Source organism: Nymphaea colorata, chromosome 2 (assembly GCF_008831285.2).
Source record: "Nymphaea colorata isolate Beijing-Zhang1983 chromosome 2, ASM883128v2, whole genome shotgun sequence".
NCBI classification, from domain to species: domain Eukaryota; kingdom Viridiplantae; phylum Streptophyta; class Magnoliopsida; order Nymphaeales; family Nymphaeaceae; genus Nymphaea; species Nymphaea colorata.
This window is the reverse complement of record NC_045139.1, coordinates 35,311,653-35,325,393: the sequence shown is the minus strand read 5'-3', so window position 1 is coordinate 35,325,393 and position 13,741 is coordinate 35,311,653. Positions and strand designations below refer to the sequence as shown.

The 13,741-nt window shown below is 37.8% G+C and overlaps 1 long non-coding RNA gene across 8 annotated transcripts; it reads left to right on the top strand.

The window, feature by feature from the left end:
- Positions 1-6,336: 6,336 nt before the first annotated feature.
- LOC126409848 (uncharacterized) lies at positions 6,337-12,864 on the top strand. 8 transcript variants are annotated; one of them, XR_007572673.1, is made up of 5 exons: positions 6,337-6,653; positions 11,372-11,441; positions 11,752-11,998; positions 12,078-12,309; positions 12,392-12,864. It is a non-coding gene; the product is annotated as an uncharacterized LOC126409848 (long non-coding RNA). The 8 variants fall into 8 exon arrangements; XR_007572671.1 differs by lacking the exon at positions 11,372-11,441 and having other exon boundaries at positions 6,339-6,653; positions 12,392-12,555; positions 12,651-12,864; XR_007572676.1 differs by lacking the exons at positions 6,337-6,653; positions 11,372-11,441 and adding exons at positions 7,191-9,068; positions 9,154-9,239.
- The last annotated feature ends 877 nt before the right edge of the window (positions 12,865-13,741 follow it).

Genomic DNA, 13,741 nt, shown 5'->3' with positions numbered 1-13,741 from the left:
AAGCTCTCTGAACGTTGAGGGTGATGGGCACAGAAGGAAGGCAGTTGCCTCTCTTTGGAATAATGAAAAAGAACTTTATTCGATCTGCTTGGACCTCTAATACGATGAGACCATAATATGCATGTTATAAAGTACTTAAGTTAGCATATAAAGAACTTGAGGCCTTTTTTAATTGCTCAAATAACAAGTTTGAAAAGCTGATACGTTTGCACCATGCAATAACTGTTCAAGCCCAACTTAAAAAAGGTCACGGATATATTCTCCCGGTTTAATGCATGCATAACGTGTATGGTTTTCTTAGATTTTTCAGTCGAAGATACAAAATTTTCGCATTGGAAAAGTTTTTCAACAAACAAGTTATGTGTGTCAGACCCACCGTGCCCACCAAAGGAAGGAAGAAAACATTTTGGTAACTTATTAAAAAGAAATGCCTTTCATAGTCTTTTTTTATTTTATTTATTTTTAATTTTATCTTTACAAAATATTTTCTTTTTTTAGTGTGAACTAAGGGTATTTAAGTCATTAACCATACTGATCCACATAAAATGATGCATATAACCAGGTTTGATACCCTTTAGCCCGCGACAGTTATAATTAACATAATATGTACATCCATATGTATATAAACACAAACATATATGCATATAGATACAGACTCTCTCTCTCTCTCTTTTCTCTCTTGTGGTGTACAGTTCAGACATTAAAACCTGCTCTCTTGGTGTACAGTTTGGGCCCGAACATACAACCTGCTTTCGAGGAAGATGAGCTGTTAAAGATCTTCACTATTTGGCACAAGGCCTGTGTTCTTATGCCCGAACATGCTTTATTAATTTGGGGAGGAGAAGAAGGCAAATGAAACTAATTTTTTGCTTGTCACCTTCCATGCCAATAACTTGGGACAAATGGGCAGATCCAACTTCTAAAGCGACATCTCAACTATAAAATCTGGATAAAAAAGAAGAAGAAAACTTGATAAGTATATGATTCTTTTGAAATGAGAAAGTCTCTCAGCTAAAAGAGGTGGTTTCCCCAGGTAAATTCAAATTAAAGAAAAATTGTTTTCAATGTGAAGAGGTTTTGTGTTTCGCCTATAGGTAGAGTCAAAAAATTGTAGTTGAGGGGTACTAGTTATAAAATTTTAAAGCGACATCGCACCAATATGTAAATGATTAAAAATTTCTTGAAATATCAATATGAAAATAAGATTTTTTTTTTGGTGGGTCTGTGTGGGCAATTGCCCACAACGTGCCTGCACCTGCACCTGCATCCGCCACTGGTTTGGCCTGAACAGCCGACCACATCCCTATTCTGTGGCTCAGTTAGGACCTGCAAACACGAACTAAAGAGCTTACTTTGGTTCGTATTTGTAGGGTCCCAAAAACAAAAAAACAAGATTAAACAAAAAATCCAATCCAAGCGATCCGAAAAAAGTCAGATATAGAAAAAAAATATTAATATCCGATTAATAAATCGAATCGGATTCAGATTTAATAAATGACATGCTATCCGATTCAGAATCGGATTCGGATTCTTTTTTAGACAAATATCCTATATCTAATGCTATTACATTTTGCAATCTGGCAAAAATCTGGTTCAAAATTCAGATTCGGATAAGATTCAAACTGTAAAATCGGATTTCAGATATAACTTTTCATTATTCGTATTCGAATCTGAATATCTGAATATCCGAGAAAAAACAGATATGATTAAGGGTATATCTGTTCTGAATCCGATCCGTTGACATCCCTACCCATGAACATTATACTCATAGCCTAGTATAAGATTAAGGTACATGCTTCTATACCAAAGTCTCGATACTGCCGTAGACCCTGAAGGCAAGGGCAAGGGGAAGGATTTGACTCTCATGAGGAGGTACCAGAGGGTGAAACTATTTTTCTCGAGATAATCTTTTTTTTTTTTTTTTCCATACAAGTCTAGATGTTTTATCACTTCCAATATCTCAATCAATCTAAGGCCTCCTAAGATTGATTCTAGATATCCAACCAGTATGTAACAAGTTCGTTTCCACATCTCAATAATTAAAAAGCTTTCAACATCTGTTGAGTTGTCCAAACATCCTGATTTCACTAACGAGCACAGATTTGCTTTTCCCTTTGTAAGTCCTTGTGATAATTTGGAGGCCGAATTCAAAACCTGGATTTTAGCACTTGAACACATTGTCCAGGCAATCAAACATGGCTTGACTAACAAGAGTCGGAAGAGTTAGCTAGCTTTTTGCCTTTTCCCTTTGGAACAGTCCATTTGATAGAGAAAGAAATTATTGGCCCCAAAGAGGAGGCAATGGAGCCCAATGATGAAATTGAAATAGCTAATTTCTCTGTCAAAGTTAGTGCATCATGATCTTTCTGTTCTCAAGCCATCTCTTGACAAAAGTTCCCTACATTTAGCATAAGAAAGCCAAACTTCTCATATCAAAGGAGACTTTTCTCTGATAATGAAAGAAACCGCCTGTATGGACCCATTGCTCATTGTGAATCATATTCCTAGATATAAAGTTGCCGATTATCCACGAGAAGCCGTGATAGTCATTTTCATGAGCTTACGCCCACAAATACATGACTTGATGTTTTCTAAACTTTTTTAAAAATATCATTGAATTTAAACACCTTAAAAAGGTCGTCCCTCCCTCTTGGAGGCGACCCGGGCCTGCCCAACACTCGAAACCCGAGCTTGGGCCCGTTTTGACCATTAAAACTTGGGCTCGAGCTCGGCTCGATTAAATTAAAATATATATTTTTTAATATAATATATAAATATAATTAATTGTAATAAAATATTAATATTTATATATAAAAATTAATAAAATAAATATTAAAAACTTATTGAACTCACCCGAGTTTATCAAGCCCAACCGAACCTGAACCCGAGTTGAGCTAGATACCCACCGGCGGCCCGGCCCATTGCCGGGCCTTACTACCACCCTCCTCCCCTCCCCATCAGGCTACCAACCAGCAAGGGGAGCGCCGAAGGTTGCCGACGGGCAAGGAAGCTGTCACCTCCCTCTTCCTCAGCTAAGGGGACACTGAGAATGTTTTTTTATTTTTTTAATGTAAATAAGTGTTGGCCGTCAAATAGGATGTATGCGTGATTAAATACACATTGTCTAATACAGTGCATCGGGTGAGCTTCATTAAATATATATTGTCTAATAGAATGTATGCCGTAAGAGGTTAGAGAAATTCTTCATTCAAATGTTTGAAAATTTAAATACTATATATATATATATATATATAAATTTAAATAAGCAAGCTAGCTCCATGGTCGGATAATTATTTTTTATTTTATGTTATTAAAAGCTATTGCAAAAGTGTACTTGCGATGTCCAATTACTCGAATGTGGCGATGGAACACACTTGTTGCGATAGTTTTTAGCTATACAAAAGAGGAAAAAAACCATTTGACCACAAAGGTAGCTGAATGGTTTCAATTTTCCTCTCTCTCTCTCTCTATATATATATATATATATATATATATATATATATATTCATTCAGTCTTTACATACTTTTTAGTTTAATCAATCAAGAGGCCATATTAACATAGTTGGACAAATGATAGGAAGATCTCTTCACTTAAGAAACCGGAACACGGTTGTCTGAAAAAGAACAAGCAAACGCTCGCCAGCTATCTTACCAACTAGCTTGGTCTCAATGGTCGAAGAAAAACTTAAAACTCATAACAGTAAAGAGATCCATTGCACTCGCTCATGCAAACGGATCCATTGCACATGGAAAGGTGTTGTCCCTCTCCTGAAGTGCCTTTTTTCCACCTTCCCAGATCTCGATCACGCTTTCTTGTCTTCGATGGGGAGCCACAGTGATGGGGACGGAAAGCCATCGTCGTCCTTAAATGGCTTCCGGATGACAAAAGGTTTTAAAAGGTGAAAAGAGCAACTGTAAAGCCCATCCTCTTCACTGGGGTTGTCCCATCGAACAAAAGTAAAGAAATACGTTTTCTTGTGGGAGCCAACCTTTTAGCCATCAATTTCACAAAAAGATTCAAATTATTTGCTTTCTTAGGTTTCAATCGCTTAATTTGAGATGCTTAATTAAAGAAAAGCAATGCCATGGTCCTTTCGGGTGGCCGGGGTTTTCCATTGTTTAGGAAAATGACGTAGCTCCTACTCAATCCTTTATTCTCTTTACATAATGGTCTTATTTTCGGTGTCTTGGGTTTTCTTGCCCTCACCGTGCTTCAACTTGAGTGTAGTGCTTCCTTTCACTTTTGGTTAGTACTCTAAGATTCGAAACAAAGACTAATCGCCTTTGCAGATGTTCCCAGCATTTGCATAGACCCAACTTTCTACACCTCGCTTGTTTTCATTTTCACCATCTTTGCAACACTTATCGGACTTCGGACTTTTAGAGGTCGTTTGGCATCAGTGACACCTTGTTGACTTCTGGCAACCTTATAAAACTCTTTATAATCTAATGGATGCGGGATGTTATCAGATGTCTAAAAATTTAAAACCTATCATTGAAAGCATCATAAACGGTTGTTAAAAACACCACAAACTATCACTAATCCTCCTTCATTGATTGTTTCTTACTTGTTGATTTTTAATTGTTAGCCATATGATAGCATCCTGCATATGACATATTCGAATCTCTCTATATATATCCTACCATCATCTCACATAAGGGTCTTATTTAAATCTCCATGTAAATACTGCCACAATCTTAATTCCCACGTAATGGTCTTTTACCTTTTTCAAATATGTGTCTTGAAGGGTCTCATGTTAAACACTCTGCTAAACTTGTCTAAGTCATTAATACGACATGACCACTTGTCTAAGTCTCTTGAAATTATTTACGGGCCTCGAAAGTACACCCATATTAATGATCAACCAATTAAATGAGGTTCTTATACTGCAAAATGAGAAGTTTAAACACATTTTCTAAGTTTCTTGAAATTATTTATGGGCCTCCAAGGGGAAAAAACTTAAAAGTTCCTCACAAAAAAGCCCCCACCTAGAAATTTAGAAACATGAATCTCCTTTCTAGGATTAAGGGATGAAGGATGAGCCTACAAGAGAAAACTTGAAAAAGGAAAAGTGTAGCCTGCACCCTTTCTTTTTCATCTTTTGGCAGCGTTTGGTTATCTTAAATTTTCACCAACAATATAAACAAGAATACTAACATAGTGTGTCACGAATTATCTCATAAATTGGGCCATATACACTGCATTCTAGTGTTTCATGAATCTGTCTTAGTCTTCAATGTAGTATTTATTCAATCAAAGGCAGATTCATAGAACATTGGGCCAGTCAGTATTCATGTATTATTATTTTGACATGTTCAATTGAATGATCGGCACAAGCCATTCACAATCAATGCAATGAAGAGAAATCAAGATGCCATTAAAAACAGTTTAAGTTAGCAGACCATTGTGGGTGCATTTGTTTAGTCAGTGGGTTTACAAACCAAGGCAATGACACTTGTGACGTGTTTGATGCTTGTGAGCATACATGAACTAGAAGTGTGGAGTTGTTCGGGGACGCAAATGTGTCGTTGATTTACGCGTGGATTTTTTGTCTCAAGGGATTGTACAAAATCATCCTAGTTTGCCAAATCTCATCCTTCAGATTTGAGTAGTACCCACAATTTAAGCACAATCTAATGAAGTATGAAACAAATGAGTATGATGATATAAATAACACTATGCATACAAAAAAATATCAGTTAGAGAAATACATCAAGAATGGAAGCACAATTTTGATGCATTTCCCAAATCACTCAGCACATCAAACATGAGACTTGGGACAGCACAATTACCCATTCTTATGCCCCAAAAAAACCATAGTTGGCTGACTCTCCAAGTTGGGCTTGGGAATTGCCCGAGTCAGCTCAGATGGCTAGAAAACTTGGCCACGAGTCAAGGTTGGCCTGGCTCGCCCATGACTCCGCCCTAACTCCGCCATGACTCCTTTGACTTGTCCGATTCACATTATTTTAAAACTCGAATGAGTCGACGAGACAAGTCAACTCATTGGCCCCGTGACCCGGTCATCCGCCGATCTGAGTTAGAGTTACAAGCTTGCCAACTATGCAAAAAAAACACTATTTCCACATTTTGAATTCTGGGTGCACATGAGGAGCATTTCATTGTTATGTGCTGCTGAGAGCTGAATTTGGATCTGACGAGTAACTGGATCTGACTAATAAGAGTCAGATTTGAATCCGATACTAACAGGAAAAAGTTGTCGAATCAGTGATTTAACTAAATTACAACCTATGTTAACATCTGATTGGACCTGTTGAGGTTCGGGCCTCGCCGGAGTCCGATAAAAATTGGATTTGGTTCTATACAGATCCAGACACGGACGTTGACGAGAGCCGTTTTTCTTGTATCACGGCGCCGCCCGTCCACGCTGCGGATGCAGCCATGTATATAGAGTTCCGGGAGGGAGATCGGGTCGTTAGGAGAGAAAATGTGGAGGGGGCAACCCGTTGCTTCCTTGTGCATTGTCACCCTACTTGTCTCCCTCTTCGTCGGACTTGTATCAGGATCTTTTTCTGACTCTCCGTTCCTGATCGTGCTCCAGAAAATCGATCTCTCCAGGCTTAAATCCGGCGTCGAGCGGCTCTCCGTCTCTATCGATCCCTACAACCAGTGATCCGCGTAACCTTCTGGAGTACTTCTTTTAAGTCCCAGCTTGGTTTTAACATTTGTGGTTACAAAATGGTGAATTGGGGTTTCCCGGAAGGTTTCAAGTTTGCTTGATCGCTGTTTTGCTTATTTGATTTAGTGTCTGATGCTTAATTTAGTTTGTTGCTTTCGTTCATGGATATTATGCGTTTGCTGGACTTTTCTGGGCTTAATTCGGAGGGATCTATCCCGAAAATTTATGTCTCATTATCCTTATTTTTCCTCTTCTTTTTTCCCGAAATTATGTGATATTAGTAATCAAATGATGTTTAGGGGTGTCCTTTCTCCCGTAGAAATGATTCAATGATTTGGTAAAATTTCTATACTTCTGTTGTGTCATGCATGGGACGTCGTAATTGGTAGAAAAAGGCAGTTTGACTTGACTTTCGTGGAGAAAGTTTTTCCTTGAGATTATATTCTGCTAATTTAATGACGGTTTTGTATCTTAGGTGGCCCTTGTGTGTTCGAATGTCTTATTTTTATCCAGCCCAGCTTCTGTCCCGATATCTCTGGTATCTATATTATCAAATTATATTAAGCATTTATAGATGCATAATGTCGGGTGTCTGCATTATCAAATTATATGGATGCATAATGTATTTATGCTTTTACAATGTTGGTATTTTAAGGCAAATTTATGTGTATTTGTACGTTAAGTTCTTCTCCATGTTGTTGGTATATATGTTCTGAGTCTTAAGTGGAGCCAGATTTTCTAAGTTAGATTTTGCTTACTAATACCATATCTATGGGAGATAACTGCCAGTCCCTCTCTTTCTCTCTCTCTCTCTCTCTCTCTCATGAGCCTTTCCCTTTGACTTGCATATCTGGCTCTGTATGAATATGAACATATATAGCAGACATAGAGAAATAGAGAAACTTATCTGTTCAACGTTTCTTGTTAAGTCACACAGATGCAGGTATGGGTTCGGGGATGAGTTTGGAGACACCGGTACAGGCATCGTAACTTTCAAAAATGTGGTTACAGGGGTACAATAATATAGTATATCTATGTACGTATGAAAAATACCACAAAAAGTTCAAAATGGGAACAACCTTTAAACAAACGAATAATATAAACAAAAATAGTATATGTTAATGACCCCTAACTCGTAAAAACAAAATGAAAATTGAATTACAAAAAAACTAGTTCAAGTAAAAATAAGTCGTTTGGCTTAGTTTTGATCGAAAAAGTACTCAAGTGTGTCCAAGCACTTGATTTGCTGCATGGATATTGTGACACGGGCACAAGGACCTTATTGAAGAACCCATGTAGCTTAGTTTTCTCCCAAAATTCACTTATTGGTACCATATCTATGAGGGATAAGTGCCCACCTTTCTCTCTCTTTCTTTGGCACTTATGACTTATAGATACGCATATGCTATTTGGTAGGCAAAGTCTAAGAGAAAGGCTGGAGAGAGAGAGAGAGAGTGAGTTGTACAAAGGTAAAAGTATCACGTTGAAGAAATGAAAGTTTGAAAGCTAATATTTTAAAGTAAGAGAGCTAAGCACTTTTAAGCGAAAGAAAATAAAATAGCTTAAGAAGGAAAGATGAGCACTTTCAAATGAAATAAAATAACAACTTAGAAAAGAAAATTAACAACTTTCCTTTTCTCTTTCTCCCTTCTTTCGTTGTGAGATGCACAAAGGATCCAAGTAGGTTGGCAGTGAGAAGCATAACAGATTGCTTTTCTATGCATAAGAACAATGGAGGCCCAAATTAGGATTATCCACTTTATACTCTTTCTATTATTTTTAATTTTTTTTTTTTTAATTTTTTCTTCTTCTTGTGGGATGAACACTTCCACATTTTATCCCACAATCCCCTGCTGAAACTGAAAGGTCTGAGGTTAGGGTGGTTATTTAGGATGGAAACTGCTAGAGAATAAGACCCCATAGTCCCATACTATTCTTGCACAAGGAATCACACTAGCAAATGGGGACCATGCACCCCCTACCATACGTTGTTCAGCTCAGTGAAAGGATCCCAGTTAAGTGTCCTGGGATTTCCATTTACAGTTTAATTGGAAAGATTGGCCAAAAATGACCAATGACTTCCCTGAATGTGGCATCTGTTGCGTCTAATCAGATTATGTCTCACAAGAAGGAAAGAAACAGCCTTCAAGCACTCCCACTATCCATCTACCCTAGTTCATATCTGTGATTCAACTGCGATCAACTTTTCGTTCATTGCATATCACTGATGCATTTATCAGGCATGACTGATTCAGGGTAGAGGAGATCAGTCTATTCATCATAGACATCGGTTATATGCCTGATAAATGCATCAGTGATATACCATGAACGAAAAGTCGATCAGTTGGGGCACTCATACCTTCTTGCTTCCAGGTCACTGAAACAACTTTCCTCTTACCTCATCTTCTAAGGCATGGAATTTAAAGGGTAAAATTTGATCCTCTTTCTCTTCTTTTGGAATCATAGAGCAGACCTGTTCTTACCCAACTAACCAAGCCTTTTCTCATTGTAGGACCAAGGAATTCTAATAAAATGTAAGACATATGTCTCTCAAATAAGGCAGCTGATACAGTTAGCAGTGAACTTTTCCCTTGAAAGGTAGCTGGTTTCTCATCTTACATATCTGCCATATGATAACTTGGAAAGACATGAGCCAACATTTAGCAAACCATTTATCTTTGAATTTCTTCTCTCCTCGTTACTGGAGTTGTTGCACAATAAAGGAGTGAGTTTTTCTTTTATGCTGGAATGACTGACCTATCCAACTCCAAGTGATGGAGAAACATATTCAGTTAAAAAGAGATCTGTCATGCTCTCCACATTGGCCCTGCAGAGGCTGCAGGGCTAAGCTATATGCCCCAGCAGTTGGATTCCCTCCTAAGTAGAAGCTTCTCTTCACGTTTAAGACCACTTAAAGGCAAAGGACCTCCGTGAGCAACTTCTCCTTATCTATTTTTTCCCCTAGTGACAAAAGCATAATAGTTTCAAGTACTTGTTTTCCATTAACTTGATATTCCTGTTTGGAGAGCAAGGGATAGGTTCAATGCCTTGATAAATCACATGGGTGTGTATACGGGGCTGGGTGTGGGTACAGTGATATGGGTTTGGATATCACAATTTTAGAAGATAAGAGTATAGGGTACAACAAGGATAAACATTAACACACTCACACATAATATATATATGATCCAGAAAACTTGAAGCAAAATAATTCATAAGTTCATATAAATGTATCAAAGGACATAGTTCCTAAGTGGTTCACGTGGCATGTTCAACACAGATGTGCAAATGAGCTAGCCAAGGAGTTGCTTGAATGTTTGAGGGATAAAATAAAAGGTTGTTGCCTGAAAGGTTCATATGTGCTAAAGTAGCACAAAATCAAACATTCATGTCAATAACTAAAAGTAACATGAAAATAATAGTGGTCAAGCAAAAACGTCAGAAAAGCATGAAAAATCTCTTCTTTTCTGGTGGAAGGTTCTTCAGTTTGCATTTCACCAAACTGTTACTTTTGTTTGGCAATTAAGATGACTCATTTTATGCACTCTCAAACACTGTGATCTTACTGGGTTATGCTACTAGTCTTTCTTCACTTGATACTGACTTTTAGATGTACAACCATACCAGGCACTTCTATTTTGACCTATAGGCACATGTTTAGGTCCCCAGACATCCTTACTTTGTCAGAAAGCTTTGGTCAGTAACATATGTGTAGCTTATGGTCCTATGGCAACATGTGCACCCATGGGGGGTTTTTACGCTCGTGACACGTTTAAAGATAAAGGACCAAAGGAGAATGGTTGGTACTTGGTAGTAAGGAGTTATGCGTCACATCCTAATACATTGTACTGTTTCCTGTTCCAGATGTACAATTCAGTAAAGTTTTTGATGAAGGTCCAGATCTGGTCGGAAACGTTCTATCAAAGGAATTTCTAAGGCAAATGCATCTAGAAAAGTTAATCTAACTGCTGAATGTTTTTATCCAACACTGTTAAGCAAGCAATCTGTCTGTTCTTCTCACATTCCTGAAGCACTATACCTGCATACCTTCACTTTTTCTACACCTGCACCTTCTCAACCTTCTGTCCTGAAGGATGCAAGTGGGCTTCTAGGCGATCCACAAGTCCACGATCTGGCCAAACTGCTAATATGGAACTTCAGAATTGCCAAGTCTGCAACCAGATCCAAGTCCCCTGCATAAATCACAGTTTCTTTCCTTATGCTTTACCTTCTTTTTGGATTGTTTTCGTTAATGTTTTCATTTTGAGAAAAGTCCCTTAGAAATTATTGCTTGGACTACTTGTTAATTTCCTTAGAGTAAGAAACACATTACATACACACACACATGCATGCACAAATGCGCACACACTTTTAATGTTTTGGTATCAATCAAAGACATGCATAAGATTTCAATCTTGGTAAAAGCACACCCAAGTTTTTGCACTGTTATGTGTTAACCAAATGCACATTTAATCAGATTAACGTTGGTTGTTTAAATGCAAGATAAGTCCACGAGCCAAAATGACTGAAATACTTCTCAAATTAGACTTATTTCTTTGTGTTGTTTCGGATTCAAATATTTCTTATTTTCTTCTCTCAACTTTTGTACCCCTATAGTAATTCAATGATGCTTGTACATCATATATCATCCACAGTTCAAAGTTAAACAGGTAGATTTTAATCTTTTTTTTTTTACCTCATAAAGCCTTAATCGTTTGTATGGTGAACAGGTACTTTTACCACCCAGTTAACAGCGAACTTTATATTTGGACCTTTTGGTTAACCACAGAAAAATCCTATGTATGTTTATCTTTTGATTATGGTGAAACCTTGGGTGTATTTGTTAAAATTTTTCCTTTCCTTTAACTTGTGAACAGATGCACTTTCCAAAATTATTCAGGTCCATGAGCGTGATCCAATCATCCAACTTATCCTCCAATCTTGTGAATATCAACATACCATTTTAAGACGTTTAGTTTATTGTAGCTATCCTTTTTTGGAGGAGAGTTATTGAAAATTTGAAACTAATTCAGATTACCTGATATCTGAATTCATCATTATTTTCGTGTTTGTCTGTACTCTGCTTGACTTACTATTTTGACAATTGCAGGACTGCATATGATGTAAGTCTTGATGATGACACTTGGACAAAAGACTTATTTGATGTTGTCGTGGGTAGATCTTCCAAATCCTGGGAACAGCTCAATGCGTAAGTTCTTTTGTGATAAACATTCTTCTGAGATTGTGTTTGTATGCTGTCTCTCACTGCTTCATACTAGAATCGAAAGGCAAAGGTGTTTTCTATGGTGCTCCAGCAGTGGTTAAATTCTGGGTGCCTTCAAAGGCAGTTCTACAGGGTATGCTTTGGTTCCCCTTAGGAGCACCTTGTGTGAGTTTTTTTCCAATTATCTGACTCAAACTGAATTTGGTTTCTAGGAAGCCTATTCAACTGCCATTGAGCCTTTGGATATCCTTGCAGAGCAACTTCCAGAGCAGAAGTTTAAATGGGTATGATTCTTTTTAACTGAGCTAGCTACTTGGTTTGAATTTTACCCTTGTTTTAATGTCTCTGTTTTGTGGCATATATGACGCTAATTTTGTTCTTAACCGTCATGTTTCCTTCGGTCAATCTTTATTTGCTGGAACAACTGAAATTTCTCAGGCCAAGGTGAGAATGGTAATGCTATATTCCTTTGAGAAGGTCAATGTTCAGTATGTGCGTCTCATGCTTGGCAATTTCTTTCGTGCAGGTACTGTTAGCTGAGTACGGGTCGCTTGTGTCAGTACTCTTGATTGTTGGGTTGTCTGGTTATGTGAAGAATGAGCCCATCGAGATCCGGTGCAGTGAAATCAAGTAAGAAAAGCGTTGAAAGCAGTTGTTGAGGTTATCTCGATGGCTTCCCTGGTCATTTCTGTAAGTGCTAATGTGAAATTATCATATTATGATAGACCATGGTTAGTCTATGACCTCTGAATCTTCTGTGCTTTGTTAATTTTGGTCACCACAAGGGAGATGGAAGGAACAAAAAGATACTAGCTGACCAAAAGGTTGCTTAGGAGCAAAATTTTTTTCCATGTTTTTCTTGACGCCTCGAGGATTCTTTAGATTTGTTCCATATATACGGCCCAGAACTGCGGGGACTGCTTATGAACTTGAAATATGTGCCAAATTGATTCTACCAATAAAAGAATGTTAAGCTGGTGGGCCCAGGTTGGATCTGCAGTTCTTAATTGCCAAAACTACTCGTTGGAGGAAGCAACTTGCTTGAATTTAAATCGTTTAGTGCGTCTTTGAGAGCAAATCATTTTAAGTGTGGATTTAATGTGGCACGACTTTGTTGATGCGGCCAGAGATCATCACCAAATCGACAACCCCTGGTCAAGAAAACCTAGAACCTTACTAAAGTCCGATACTTGAGGTCCCCATTTTGCTGTTTTACACGGCCAAAAGATCTGATCTAACGTGAAGAGAGAAGGGTCTGGTTTGAATTAAATTTATGGGTATCTGCATTTGAGCATCCTGAGACCATAGTAGAATACAGGTGATCACGCAACCCCTTGAAGGCCGTCAGAAATTTTTTTCTTTTAAATTAGAAAACTTAATTTAATTGATCGAGAGCCTGGTTCACTTGGCTAGAAAGTTGAACTTGTGGCTTCAAGGTGAATGGGAAGGGTTTGAAATCAGCCATGTCTCATATTTATACTAAAAGAGGACAACTTTTTTCTTCCTTTTTTTCCCTTAAAAAAAAAGGCCAAGGATAAAAAACCTCTCATCTGCTGCTAGCCCCTTCGTTTCGTGAAATTCTTGACAGGTGCTATTTTTTACACTGTTGCATCTTCTTGATGGCCTTTCAATATTCCATTAAAAACAAGAAAAAAAAGGTGGATAGTTTTTTCAGTATTACAAGAGAAAACTTTAATAACTTTTAGCAGCCATTGCTACGGGATTGGTGTGGGAGGCGCTGTTTATCTTTGCTTGAAAAGGAAAACAAGAGGTGATTTGTTGGTCCAGGGAACAAGCAAATCCCACCAGCAGTCCATGCATTTATCCAAATGAGGCAAAGTTCAGTTTCATAGTTAAACCGTAAGATCATTGTGGC